The sequence below is a fragment of the Bactrocera neohumeralis genome, unplaced genomic scaffold (genome assembly GCF_024586455.1).
Source record: "Bactrocera neohumeralis isolate Rockhampton unplaced genomic scaffold, APGP_CSIRO_Bneo_wtdbg2-racon-allhic-juicebox.fasta_v2 cluster10, whole genome shotgun sequence".
NCBI classification, from domain to species: Eukaryota; Metazoa; Arthropoda; class Insecta; order Diptera; family Tephritidae; genus Bactrocera; species Bactrocera neohumeralis.
In genome coordinates this window covers 2,297,982-2,312,859 of record NW_026089623.1, presented here as the reverse complement: position 1 = coordinate 2,312,859, position 14,878 = coordinate 2,297,982, and the positions used below count along the sequence as shown (strand labels likewise).

At 32.6% G+C, this 14,878-nt stretch overlaps 1 protein-coding gene across 5 annotated transcripts in view; it reads right to left on the bottom strand.

Annotated features, from left to right (window-relative positions):
* Window positions 1-10,964, bottom strand: part of LOC126764853 (neurotrimin) — a 364,259-nt gene extending 353,295 nt beyond the window's left edge. The window contains exon 1 of one of the 5 annotated variants that reach the window (XM_050482466.1): window positions 10,417-10,964. The gene's annotated coding sequence lies outside the window, so the exon portion shown is untranslated. Of the gene's footprint in view, window positions 1-843; window positions 1,291-10,297; window positions 10,317-10,416 lie in introns of those variants that run through there. The other 4 variants (XM_050482468.1, XM_050482463.1, XM_050482465.1 and 1 more) reach the window with 4 other exon arrangements.
* Window positions 10,965-14,878: the final 3,914 nt, after the last annotated feature.

Sequence of the window (14,878 nt, the reverse complement as noted above, 5' to 3'; positions counted from 1 at the left end):
AATACCTAATAGAGAAAATAATGAAATACATAGATGCAAAAATAGAGGAAATATTTATTAACAGAAATAAAACATTGATATTTCAAGATAATAAATTATTAGAACAAATGAAAACAAGCAAACATCGTATTTTAAAAAATAATTGTAATCTTGCATAATTTAAAGAACTCGAAATAATACAACTAAACATAAAAACAATTCTTATTGAAAATGCAAACACTTTAAAAATTAATAATACATGTAATCAAGAACTACCATTAATAAGTGGAAACTATGTAAAAAGGTTTAATAATTGTTCAATTAAAATTAATGACTATTATTTTTAAAATTTTGTTGAAGATATAAAAGAAAATATTGTAACCGTAAAATATAAAGACAGTCAGAATTTCACGAAAAAAATTGCTTTTGACGAAATTGAAGAAGAACATAAATCAAATATAGAAAACATTTTTAAATTGAAAATGCATACGAATGTATCACATATTTGTAACATATTAAGCATAATTATAATTCTGTTAGTAGCTACTGTCCTTATCAAAAAACACAAATATATAAAAATAACATAAAAAAAAAAATTCAGAAGAATTCTAATCTGAAAGGGGGAGTAGTTACATATATAAATAAGCCAGTAACAAACAGTAAAACTGATAAATTTGCTGAATTTCTTAATGAAATAAATAGCACAACCGGAAATCAGTAAAATTGTAATATGATACCATATTTGTGATTTGTAAGCAATAATTCATTGCAATAGTAACTCCATTTATTATAATTAATAAAGTGAAAGTTAGTCTGATTCTTTAATTTAGTCTTTAATTTCTTTAGGATAAACTCGGTACTAACTTTTTAAAAACGTTCGAACGCGACCGTGATATTAAATTCGGGCGACCACTTTGACTACTTAACACTGCTGAACTTCTTTTCTCCGTTTGACTAATGTGAAACGTACAAGTGTTTGCACACATGATATTACTAAAGAGAATCCATACCCGTCTGTGCATACGCTTATTTATCTATTTTGGACTATCTGCATTTTGCAGGGTTGTCCGCCGCTCTGCCATCTCGTCTTGAATGCATTCGAAAGGGTTTTAAGTTGCTTGAAATGTTTAAAACTCAAATAGAAATTAAGTGGCTCCTCATTCATTCACTAACATTTAGCCTTGAAGTTACGTTCAGAATTCCTTATGATACTATTGATCTGCAATATTCGGTGTGCCTCTTTCAGTTCATCACGTTGCTGTTGCATAGTAATGGATACACATACGCTTAAAGTAAGTTGGCGGCAGTTCCATTTCGCTACTCATGTAATTATAAAGGCAAACAAAATAATGAACGAATCAACGGACAAACCGTTTAAGTCGATAGCTTCCTCATCTGAAGTTGCGTCATTGCCATGGATACGAGTATTTAAAATTTTAGCAACGTATTCATCTTACTCTATCAGACGATAAAATGACTCACCCCATCCCCTTCCTGAGCTTTGTAAAACCTAACCTACACTTAGTGGCCTGGAAGTGGGTTCATTTGTTTGTCGCACAAGCTAGGAAAAAGACAACATGCGATAGCGAAAATAGCTGAGAGGAAATAACAAAACAGCAAACGATGACAATTGCAAACATATGTCTCCAAAGCTGACGCAAATGTAAAGCCGCGCCCGCACCTTAGGCGTTCAGTGTACTCATCCAAAACATAGATAGCAACCAGCTAAGCAAATATTGTAGAACGCTTCGAGGTGTTGAATGGAATTTTAACCACATGTACAATTTGTATGAAGTGTTGTACGTATGTATGTACTTATACACACCCGTAACTCTATATAAAACATTATTTTACCTTATTCTTGGTATTATTTTGATGGTTTTAGGCGGCTCAATTAGACTTCTTCGGCAAAACGAGTTTGCCCATTTTTCTTTTTCATGAATTTACATAAAAGCTTTTATTTGAGTGTTTATGCCAATGCTGGAATGCGAGTACTTAGCTGGTCCACTTTTAAAAATATGCTAGTCATTAAATTGAAAATTGTTCTTATTATTCTTTAACATAATTCTTATTGCGGTAGGCTTTTTACACCACACTCACTAGATAACTTTATGTTAATTACTTAAGGAGCCACTTAATTTTTTTAAGCAGTCATGTCAATATATTTCCGTGTGCGGAAATGTAATTTTTGGCAACAGAAATTTCAAACCAATCTTTTTAAAAGAAAAAATTATACTTTTGCGGTTCAATAAATCAAATTGAACAAGTACGAAAGGCTTAAGATCGGGTTCAACCGAACATTTTATTCTACGTAGTTATTATACAAATTCAGCCGGATGATCGAACATCCTGGTAATAGTTATATGGGGACTGGGTCAAGTTTTCGCCCAATTGTATCCGTTTTAGGACGTGCTACGTGTAAAATATATTCTGAAATTTTCATTGAGATAACTCAAATATTGGCGGATATATCCAGCATAAAGTCTCCTGGAATTTCAAAAATCTTTATATTAGGTATATGGGGGCTCAGGGAAGTATTGACCAGATTCAAGCGATTTTTGATACACAGAATTACTATTGTCAGGAAGAGATCCTCTCTAAATTTCAATTGTACTGTATATCTCACACATTGACCGATGTTTTTGGTCAAAAGTCAACTATAGATACTGGGGTTCACATATTCGGTACCTAGGGTCTTGAACAGTTTTGATTAGATTTGGAAATTTTTTGGTCAAAAGGTGGCACGCAAATTCATTACTTCTAGGTTTGTGTACTGGAAAGTGAAAGAATCAAGTGGAATTTAAAATTGTGTTGTATGGGAAAAAGGCATGGTTGTAGTCCGATTTCGCCCATTTTCACATTATGACATAGGAATATAAAGAAAACGCAATGCACTAAATTAAGTTTCGGTTCTCGAGATATGTGATTTCATCAAAAAGTGGGCGATGCTACGCCCATCGTCAAATTTTTACACTAGCTCCCATAAAGCCCTCTCATACCATCTCGGAGGTGAAATTTAATGTTTCTGGCGTATTTAGTTATTGATTTATTGCACTTTTAGTAGTTTTGAACAGTACCGTTATATGGGGAGTGAGCGGGTTATATTCCGATTTCATCTATTTTCACATTGTTGGTAGAAATTCTTATAATATTCTAGTGCGGCAAATTTGGTTGCTGTAGCTTTAGTGGTTTAGGAGATAAGCACATTTAACTTATTAGAAGGCGGGGCCACGCCCTCTTTTTAAAAAATTTTCTCCCACAGATGTCCCTGGGTCCTGCGATCCCCTGTGCCAAACTGCAGTTTAATATATTAATTAGGTATTTAGTTATGGCAGTTGATATGTTTTCGGTTATTGCGAAATTTTTTTTGTACTAATGAACCCACATACGGAGTTTCATTAAGATATTTCAATTTTTACTCAAGCTACAGCTTGCATAGACGGACAGACAGTCAAACGGACTTCAACTTTTCTCGTCATCCTGATCATTCACATTTCAGCAAGACAATGACCCGAAGCATTCGGCCCATATTGTAAGAATGTGGTTAACTTATAACACCGCACACGTCTTGCCCCATCCACCACAATCTCCAGACCTCAACCCAATTGAACATATGTGGGAGGAGTTGGAAAGGCGGGTGAGAAAGCGGGCAGTTTGCAACAAACTGGAGTTGAAGCAGGCTTTGTTAGAGGAATGGCACAAAATAACCCAGCAAACAACCCAAAAACTAGTATATTCCATGCAAAGGCGTCTGGAAGCTGTAATCAAGCAAAATGGACTACCCACCAAATACTAATTAAATTGGATAAAGTTTTTTTTCTTTATAATTTACTGAGAGTGCCAATACTTTTGTGTCGTAGAAATTGCTTATTTTTTATGAATGTGAATTAAAAAGTATAATTAAAAATGAATTATTATAAAAAAATTTGTGTATGTGGTAGTTAATGAATGGATTTAACAAGGGAAAATATATTTACACTAAATAACTTATTAGTCTGCTTTTAAAATAGCCGAAAAATACAAAATGGTTGCTGTGCCAATACTTATGTGTGATCCTAACAAACGTTAGGTGAACAATACTATAATACTCTGTAGCAACTGGTTGCAAGAGGATAAAAACGAATATACATATGCGTCCTTCCAAGAGTTTGTATACCTCTACTGGCAACAGACATTTTAAAAATGTAATAATTATTGAAAAGTTTTGTAAATATTATCTAAGTACACAGGTGTAAGTCTTTCATAGTATGGAAAGATGACAACATGATGATGCGTTATACGAATGAACAAATAAAATTTTATACACTCGCACGATGCGTGATGGACACTTATAAAATAATAGTATTGTGAAGCTTAGTTATGGCATTTTATCAATTTTGGTTAGTGGCATTTTATGGATGTAGCAATATTCCGACTTGCAAACTTCCTGCATCCTAAATCATTTATACATATATAGTATTTGTATGTATATAGCTCCATATCTATCTCGATTAGTTTTAGGTGATGCATGCAATTGTTAGGTGAACAAATCTATAATACTGTGTTGCAACATATTGTATACTTTTTATTTAAAATATTCTGCATTAATATCTATACACTTCTGCTTTTAAGCAATTGTCGAAAATCTTTTAGCACACTGATTGAGGTATCTCAAAAACATGCTTTCTGAACACATCAACCGTCTCGTCAGGCGTCTTTTACGTACGGGAATAAAAGAAAATCATTCGTGAGAAGTAAGAATTTTACAGTTTTGAGTGTTCAATAATGCAGTTATTTCAGCCGATCAGTGAGAACTCGCATTGTCGTTGTGAAGAGTGATCCGTCTTGGGCATTTGGTTTTTCACTTAGAACTTACTTTTCTGCTGTTTTCTCATTTTTAAGAGCTTTTATGCTAGCCTATATTAGTATGGTTACTATATGTCTAGTCTTTCCAACAAAAGTGGCAACCAATTGTTTGGGAGTCTATAGTGGTATGATTGCGACATGTCCAATCGTTCCAAATAAACAGACAACCAACTGCTTGGAAATGCTTCGTACGCGAACAACTTTATTTAGATTTCATTCCTCTTGAAATTGATGTTGCTTTCGTGCTCATACGAGTAAGTCCACGATTCACCACCTGTCACGATTTCTAAGACGTGTTTCGAAGCACAACTTTCGTATTTTTTTTAACATTTTCTCAACGACATGCATTTTTAAGCGATTGACAAATTGTGTGTGATCCACCAAAAATTATTATATTAAATATAGCAGTCTTTATTCAGTTTAATATCATGGTGGAAAATTTTCAAATCGTCCTTCTAATGTCATATTCTGCTAAATGAAAAAACACATTATACTCGTACATCGAAACGTGCGGGTGACATGCTCAATTATAATGTATAACACTGTAGTCAGTTCGTGTATTGGATAGAAGAAAGTCGCAAAAGAAAACGATGTGGGCCAAGTTTTGAGAATCTTTCGAGAACTTCTTCTGCAGTGGCTTCATTGTCATGATAAGTGTGCAGCAACTCCAGGCTGATCAATCTATCATGAAGAATGTTCGTTCTCAGTAAAGTTTTCATGCGACGAAGTGTCAAAAAGGAGTGTTCAGAGCTCGCGTTCGTCAGAGGAAGTGTGCAGAATATGCGAATAAAACTATGAATTCTAGGATATAAGTAGGTCTACATCGCAGTTCTTCAACGTTTCCAAAGCAGAAGTCGGTAACTTGCTGTCTTTTCACTTTTGCTTCTGTCCCCAATGGCACTGCCATTGATCACGTTCACCTTTGAGCTTCAAACGTTGCACCACGTTGTCATTATCCAAAAGGCCTTTGAATCTATCTATCAAGCAGTCAATAAGATTTTCCATTTCTTTGGTTTTGAACAACATACTTTTAACCAACGTATTTATCATATTTGATGCCTCTGCCAGAGCGATCGTTTCAGAAAGAATCACGCTGAGAGAATGAGTTAGAGATAGAATATCACATGTGCAAAAAATCCCAATTATAAATTCAAATTTGCACACGGCTGCGATGAGTATCGTTGCTTTTCCGGATGTTTCCTTATTTTTCCAGTTACTAATTTTTCTATGTTAGAAAACTTGCAGAATAAACCGTGGAGAATGTATCAATCGAACATATCATAGATGGAGCTGAATGTAGCATCTATTTCAAGTACTCTTTCAAGCCGCGTCGCTTCAAATTTAGCAATGGATTGATTCTGGATTTCTGTTAATTTATATTTTTTCAGAGTAGACAAATTACTAATAAGTCATAGCCCTTAAATTTCCCCCATTTCTCTCCTCTGAATCCGCAGCTATACATATATGTGGATATGAATTCCGCGATTACTTTAACCAATGAAATTTCGAACCATATGTATATATATACTAATGTCCATGTGCTCATCTATTTATCTCTATGTATGTACGTATGTACATACACGCATGTACATAAATATAAACTTCATAAATTCGTAAATATGCAGAGCTTTGTGTAGCAAAGGCTGCTAATTTGATCGATGATATGGAGAAAATGTTGGCATAAAAACATATACATATATACATATATATATATATATATATATATGTGTGTATAGATATGTATGTGTATGTATGGTATATATGTACATGAAATTTACTCTTGGGCCATATTTGGTTGGAGAGGTAATTCATTAAAACTCAATTAATTTAAATCTCACCCTTTATATTGCATAAACCTGCATGTAGCGTTATGAGTTTAGGCAAATCTAACTACTAAACTTATCTAAAAATTAAACGCCTTTTTTGTATGTTCGCGCATTACGCCCGAACCACAGCACGGAAAGACATGAAAATTTGTACGGATATTCCTTTAGTCCTGGAAAAAATCAAAATTTGCAAAATCACCCTCAATTTCGCATTTTATGTCTATATATATAACTCAAGAACGGCGGAACCGATTTGGCTGAAAATTGTGATGGCATAGCTTCTTTCTACTTTCTATCGTTTTATGTTAAAAGTCACAACAATTGATAAATAAAAAAAAATTATATTTCAAAACATAAGCATGTGTTCAATATTCATGTAAGAATCATTTGAACATTTTTTTCTTCAAAAATACAAAATAAAATTACACAGCTACTGGCAGGGTACAGTGGTTTTTGTTTACATACACTATATATGAATTACAGTTACATATAGATGTAACTGAATACCGATGAGTTTGAGAAGTAGTTCTTAAGTGTAGTATCTGGATTTTAGCTGTCGATTCTGCAATTACATTCGATGAATGTTGGACAAAACATTTCCATATAGGGCGTGAGACGCGTCCTCTTCTGCTCTACTTCTGTACTGTTATTCACTATAACAAGAAGCATATGTATACATATATGTGAAACGATATACGATGCAGATGCAGAGACTGTGAAGATGTTACATCATACATATTTATGTATGTACTATTCCTTAAGTGATTTACGATGTCAATAACAAATGTAGATTGCCAATTTAACTATTCCATATGATATCCTTCACAACAAAGAGCGAGCGGAGCCGCTGGTTTAAACTGGTGTAGCTATAACACCATTTAACAACTAAAACTATTTAAATTAATTTTTCAAAAATTTTAAAATTTGAAATATAATTGATAGTAACATCAATGTTATAAATTCTTGTGATTAACATAGTCTTTATTTAATAGCTCTAGCTGATTTTTATCAAACCAGTTTCAAAATTTAACAATATTTATTGAATATGAAACGATGTATGACAGACGGCAGCGTTGAACCCTACTAACTGCAATAAGTATTGTACTATAAACAACAAAATGAGTATTGTTAAATACGTGAATAATGTTTAAAAGTTGGAAACTTTTTTGTTAAGGCAAAATAGGCTAAGAAGCGGTGAAGAATTTGTCACGTGCCTAGGGTGGTGAATTGTCTCAGGCCGGCCCTGTGTGCAACCGAGCATTATAAACTCAGACTTCTCTTTTCTCTTGAAGAAAACTCAGTCTTCAAGAATTAAAGAGGTGGAAATATTTTCGGATGTCTGTAAAATTTTATAAAAAAATGTTTCATATGAGTTTAATCATATTATACTACATACTTTCTATATATACTACACTATATTTTTTTATGTTAGAATTGTTGGATGGTATACACTGACATTACTAATTTTTAAACCAACTATGAAATTAAGCGAGACTATTTAAGAAATTTGCGCTTAAACTGATATATGAGTGTCTGATAAATCCAAGTCACATTACGTTTTAAATAAAATCGACAATATGTTTGGGTGCTTGTGGATGTACTAAAAAATTAATTAATTTTTAACATAAGACCACATTATTAGAAGAATAATAAGACACTTAATTTCATTAGGTATTTTCTGCATAATGCCAATCGTTGGTTCACAGCTTCTTCCAATGGACATCTAGAGACTTAAACAACTTCAGTCTGATTTCGAACAGTTTCAAAAGAGAGTTTCCATGACTTAAGCTAAGTTCTACACCGTCATCTATATAGGTATCTGATTTATATAATCTAAAGTAATTGATTTAATTCAATTTCAAACAGCGTGAGGTATAATATAACTTGCAAATGCCCCGCCCATTACAGTCCAATTGAAGAGAAATTGTTTATGCCTTTGTACTCTCTGAAGTTTTAAACGCTAAGTTTTCTAGATTTTCTTCCATTATAAGAGCTTAAAAATAATAATAATATACACCACTTGTAATCTTACTTTCAACTGGTAGGAATTCTACTAGTTATTGATTGTTCCCGAAATAGAATAATTAAAATTTCTTCGAAAGACATTTCATGTTTTACGATATTTAGGAATTGTTTTAAGTGTTTAGGCTTAATCCAACTTAATGCAGAAATTCCAATAAGTAAAATGAATTTAATTACATTGGAAGCCTTCTCGAAATCCGAAGCATCATAATCTTAAGCCATATTCTCTAGGCGCGCTTATACCTACGGTAAATATTGAGTTGAACTTTTCTTCTCAGTCCCGCATTGTATATGTACATTTCAAATTAATACATACTGGGTCGTTTCCATGGGTCTTTATTTTATGGAATAATTTTTTTTTATATTACGGCTTCGAATGAGATACTCAGCATACTCCACTATGCGTACTATAAATTTGTAAGAAACATTATTAAGAAAAATAAAGAAGCACATTAACAATAAACAAAAAGTTCTGTTATAAAGTGTTGCCAAATATGCGCAACGCCTGAAAACTTCGAATGCGTGGTAAAAGGTATACATTATTTCAACATATTGAACCAGCAAATGCCATTAAAGCCATACAAGATTGTTGGATTGTTCAAAGCTAAACATTCGAGGCGAGTTGTGACATTAGACCAATAAGTTAATTTCAGCTGTTCATATTTGTCAATTCTAGATGGATTATAGACCAATTATTTCATCAAAACTAAACCAGTAGATGTTTTAAATAAAAATAAATGGTAAGTATGTACTACATGTATCCGAAAATTCACAAAAAAATCTTTTAGTAACCGTTATAAATATTACAATAACAATATCAGATCGATATATTACATTTAAAAAGAATTCGACTCTGGCGCCACCTAGCGTTGATTTTCCTTTCCCTACAATTCGGACGATAGCATTGCGGCACAATCAGCTTCATACCGTTGATATATGTATGTATTATAATTTTTAAAAAGCGACAAATACTTTTTAAGTAAATATATTTGTGTCAAGTATTTAACAATATTATTTTATTTTCTAAAATATTTTAATAAAAAACCTATAACCACGGACATTGTTGTATGATTTAAAAATTTCCATAGAGGCGTGTCAGTATCCACTTTTGTATGAATATTAACCAAACTGCCAAAATCTTACTATATATCTTCTCCCTCTATCTCTTTTTTTTTTATTAAGATCAATGTCATATTTTTTATAATTCTCTGATTTAGTGTAAGATAAACATACAAGAATACATTATATTAAATAGGTAAAAAATCATTAAAAAGTCAGTTTGCGTAGAATTATATTAATTATATAATAAGTTACTTTTCACAGCTTTCGATATTAACTCAATTCACAACATTTATTGCACAAACATGAGCACATAGTATTTCCCAAAACCCTCTACAGTGGTAATAATAATTTATTTATTAGATCCAAGTGTTGAAGCCCTTGAAATGTTTGGTGATGCGTAAGAAACACATATTTAATTATGAATGTGCTCGTATGTAATTAGATTTTATATAATTTTTTTAAGTTTTAAGCAATTATTTGTGTTTTTCTAGACATTGCATGGTTTAAATTAACGAAAACAAATTAATAAATTAATTAAATAAATTAATTTTCGTTAATTTAACCTTTTTGAATAGCTAAAATTTATCGTCACTATTTCCTCTACCAGCCGTTTTATTTTTTGGTTGTTTTTATATTGGTTCTTACTCCTCTGAACATTTGATTTGCAATTAAAAACACTTACAAACGCATATTTTCTGCTTTGATTTTTATGTTCTTCTCAATATACGGTTTATTGGGGCAAGTTTTCGTTAACTTCAATAGTTAATTGTAATCTCTACAAAATACCATGTAAACTCGATATTCGGAGCACTACCGAACTAAGCAAGTAAATGTCGGAACCGTTCCACGCAATGAAAACTCGCGTCCAATTCGTACAGAATCTTTTGCGCAACTGAATACGAAGCTATTCAAAACAGGACATCAGGATACGGTGCGACAATTCCTGTATAGGCCGACACAAATTGGCCAAAATTAACAACAACCACAATAGTAAGCAAAAAACGAATTCATCGGTATACAATTTAAAGGTACGAAGACGATGTGGGCACATGCTACCGCCAACCAGCGCGACGTACTGCTATCCAACAACACGGTTGTGCCACATATACATATGGTACAAAAGTAACAGCGACAGCGTTAAGTCGAAGCGAACAATGGAACGAAGCAGATAGTTGGTAAACCCGAGATTCGCACGAAAGCCAAAACAACAATAAAGGCAGAAATATAGCAACATCAATGAGAATAAATGTGTTTACGACGCCAAACCCGAATAGCGAATATTATTATTGCATTTGGGTAGTTGCGATGGAGCTGCCGACTAGAGATATGTTGCTGCTCAAGTTCGTTTTTGTATGGGAGGCTCACTTCGGTACAGGAGGCATACTTCGGCAGAAAGAGCGACAAAACGAAGTATGGAGCAAGTGGGTGGTCTATGTTTCTGGCTGGCTGAAGTTGGCCGATATGTATTGTCGGATGGTTGTTACCGGTGTTATTGCCTACATTGCAGTTAGATTGGGAGCGAGAGACCACAACCACAACAACATACCGCAAACACGCGTCAAAAACGTAACAACATGACCAACACACTTTCATATGCATACACGTTAGAGTTGGTTGGTTTGGGGTTTGAGCCTGTACAGAATGAAGGCAGGCGTTCGGGCACTAGCACATTATCACTGAAGGAGGACGAGAAAAGACTACGTTGATCACACATGTTGCATCGAACTTATACCAATGCTGGCTCAAACAGCTGTTTGAAACAATTACATATTTTATAATTTTATACGTCTATACATCAAACAAGAAATACCTATCTTCATATACATATGTAAGTACAATAAAATTCAAGGTATGACTAAGCAAGCATATAGAAACCTAACATTGCTTGCGGAAATAAATAATTTTAAACTTTCGGTGTATAAAAATTACATGTTCGCGGCTTGGGCTTACTACTGACTGATCAACAGCGAATATTTTTAATTCTCACAGGTAATGTCTTAAACCTTAATGCCCGGTTTCACAGTCCATACCTAAGTTGTGCCCAAATAAAATCCTAGCTAAGCATTATTACAGACTGAGTAGGCGTTTGCGTTTCACAGTCAATGCTTAATTTCTATAAAATTTTATTATGATATATGGCAACGTTATGGGCAACATACATATGTTTTACAAATGTCATTCATAAAAATATGTTTGAAATATTTAAATCATAACAGACATACATAAATTTGCAAGGAAAGTTATATCGAAAATGGATGGAAACAACAAAAGAACCCCAAATTTCATTGCTAGCGATTCGGAGCACCTATTGGAACTGGTGGAAATCCCAATGCGATTCCATATTTTTTCACAAAAAATAATTTCTTATTATTCTTCTTTTGACACATAACTGAAAATTCAAAACAAAAATCAGCTGTTATTTAAGCACTGCTTAAGTCTCCTATTTTCAGTACTTAAGCATAACTTAAGTATGAACTGTAAAACACTATTTTCCTGTTTAATCTGAAGCACAACTTAAGTATGGATTCATAATAAAATATTATAGAAATTAAGCATCGACTGTGAAGCGTAAACGACTACTCAGTCTGCAACAATGCTTAGCTAGGATTTTATTTGAGCACAACTTAGGTATGGACTGTGAAACCGGCCATAAATACATATATAGTTTTTTGTTATAATGGGAGTAAACTACTTTGTTATTTTTATTTTTTGTACAAGAATTAAACAGCGTTTCATTGAGCCCAGTCGTAGTTCACTTAGCTTTTGTTCATTAATGTGAATAGGACTTGGAGTTAAATATGGCAAATCGGATCAAAAGTTCATGAAAGTAGGAGTGCGTAATGAGGTGTTACTCTCCAGTTCAGACATCTCTAAATTTTTCTCTAAAAAATTTCGTTCAGCTATGATACAGAATAAAATGGTAGTCCGACGGGTACGGAAACTTAATTGCGCAAACGTGTTATACTTTTTATTATGTTATAGCTTTCAGATCTTTACAAACACATTTGATTTTGATTTTTTTTTTTTTTTACTTAAAAATTTCAATCTGAATTATTCCACACGTTTTTTTATTATAGTTTGTCTAGTCGGTTTTATTCACCTAACATACTTGTATGTACAAATGTAAGACGGTATGTACTTAAAAATATGTGCAGGAATTTGGAGAAGACATTTCACTGGAGAAACTAATGCATAAATTGAGACCTAATTCAATTCATACCCATTCACATTTCAGTTTTAAGCACCCAAAGCAATAAAATATATTTACTCGTTTATTATTTTGAGAAGAGATAAATGAAGCAAAAAATTTGCATTTGCAACCACACCTAGCGATTGTGCGAAAGTTGACTGACAATCCGCAGACAAATACTAGGACAATAGATATAAATTTATGTTTTCCACAGCAGCCGTGTGAATTCGACATTTGCCAGGTGTAGCTGTGCGCAAACGAAAAAAAAAACTGTATAAAAATCGATTCAAGTAAAACTTCGCTATTAATATGCCGAACTTGTTATCACTCCATGCTCAATGCAAGGCTACTTTACAAGTTAGTACTGAAGATATTACAGACTTTAGTCGATTAGTCGATTTAAGGAAAGTTCTTAAATTGTATAAAAGGGGAAATTTTGTAGAATAGATGTTTATAAGCATATCATTGTGTTTCAAGGAATTAAATTTGATTAACATAATAATGATTTGCAAAATTTTAAATCCTTGCTTCCAGTTTCCTTAATTAACTCAAATTGCCATTATTAAAGAGTCAACTAAAATTTCAGGGATAGAATTTAAAAACATTCTATATGCATATACATACTAACTAAAACCTGAGTTCTAGAGGTTTCAGTTGATCTGATCAACTATCAGTCTCAATTTATTTCTTCAATTTCTTTTCCATCACGATTGAATGCCACGAATGAGAAATTCAAAATCTCATAGATCTTTTAATAGTAGATGAATTCTAGTTTATTATTATTATTACAATATTATTTGTTTATGCCAGTGTCGAAAAAGATTCCTTTAATGCATGGAATGCTAAATGAGGTAACCAAGAATAAATAAATTTAAAAATATAAACAAGTTAGGAAGAGCATTGTTTGATAAAGGTCGAAGAAATATTTTTGATTATTATTAGATTACAAAATTTGTTAATCGATGCAATTGTTAATAGATTACAATCTATTTTAAATTTGAAATACAAAGGGAATTTTTGTAATGTATTGACTATATAAAAGAATGGTCAATCTGAGAGACGAAAATCATCATATATATACAAGTTTTATGGATACATGTGCAGGTCGTTATACGTTCTAATGTAAGGTAAAAGAAGAAGATTCAAATTAATTTAATTTACTTTTGGTTTGAACTAAAAAATACTTAAATTGAGATTATTCACGCATAAATCAATATATGGTATTTTTTTATAAAGTGAACTATAGGCACCAAGGTCCTCATCTTTGTACCTGTGATCTTGAAAATGTGTGGTTCAATTTTCACCACTTTGAAATGAAGGGTGGCCAACCTTCAGGGGAGGATTAAGGTTTTCACGGTAAAAAAATGACGTTTTTTGCAAATTTATTTCTTAAATACGGATTGAGTAATTTTATTCCAATTTTTTGTACATTATTGAGCATACCTTTGGCAAAATAGGGTAATTTTTTCTGAAAACTAATCCGTGTTCACTGTCATTTCAAAACTTCTTGACCGATTCATTTCATACTTTGTACACATTTTTGACATATAAAATACCTCCCACCATCGTTTAGTAAATTTTTTTGTTTACGTTAAGGGTGTTTTCCACCCACAAAATGGCGGGATTTTTAGTGGAAAAAAGCAAAAAAATTTAAAATGAAAAAAAAATTATAAGAAAACGATGAGGAGGATTTGATTATAATTCCACAAATTTTTCTTGTTTTTTTTTATTTGCTGATAATTTCCAGTCGAGTTGTAGTGAACACCGCAAAGTGTTTTTTTCTCAAGACGTTCTGGGAGAAGCTCTGTTACCGATTTATGAAAAAATTACCGTAGATTGTCAAAAGTATGCTCAAAAATATACAAAAGGTCCGAATAAAATTACTCAATCCATATTTAAGAAATAAATTCGCAAAAAAAAGTATTTTTTTACCTTTAAAACCTAAGAACATGAA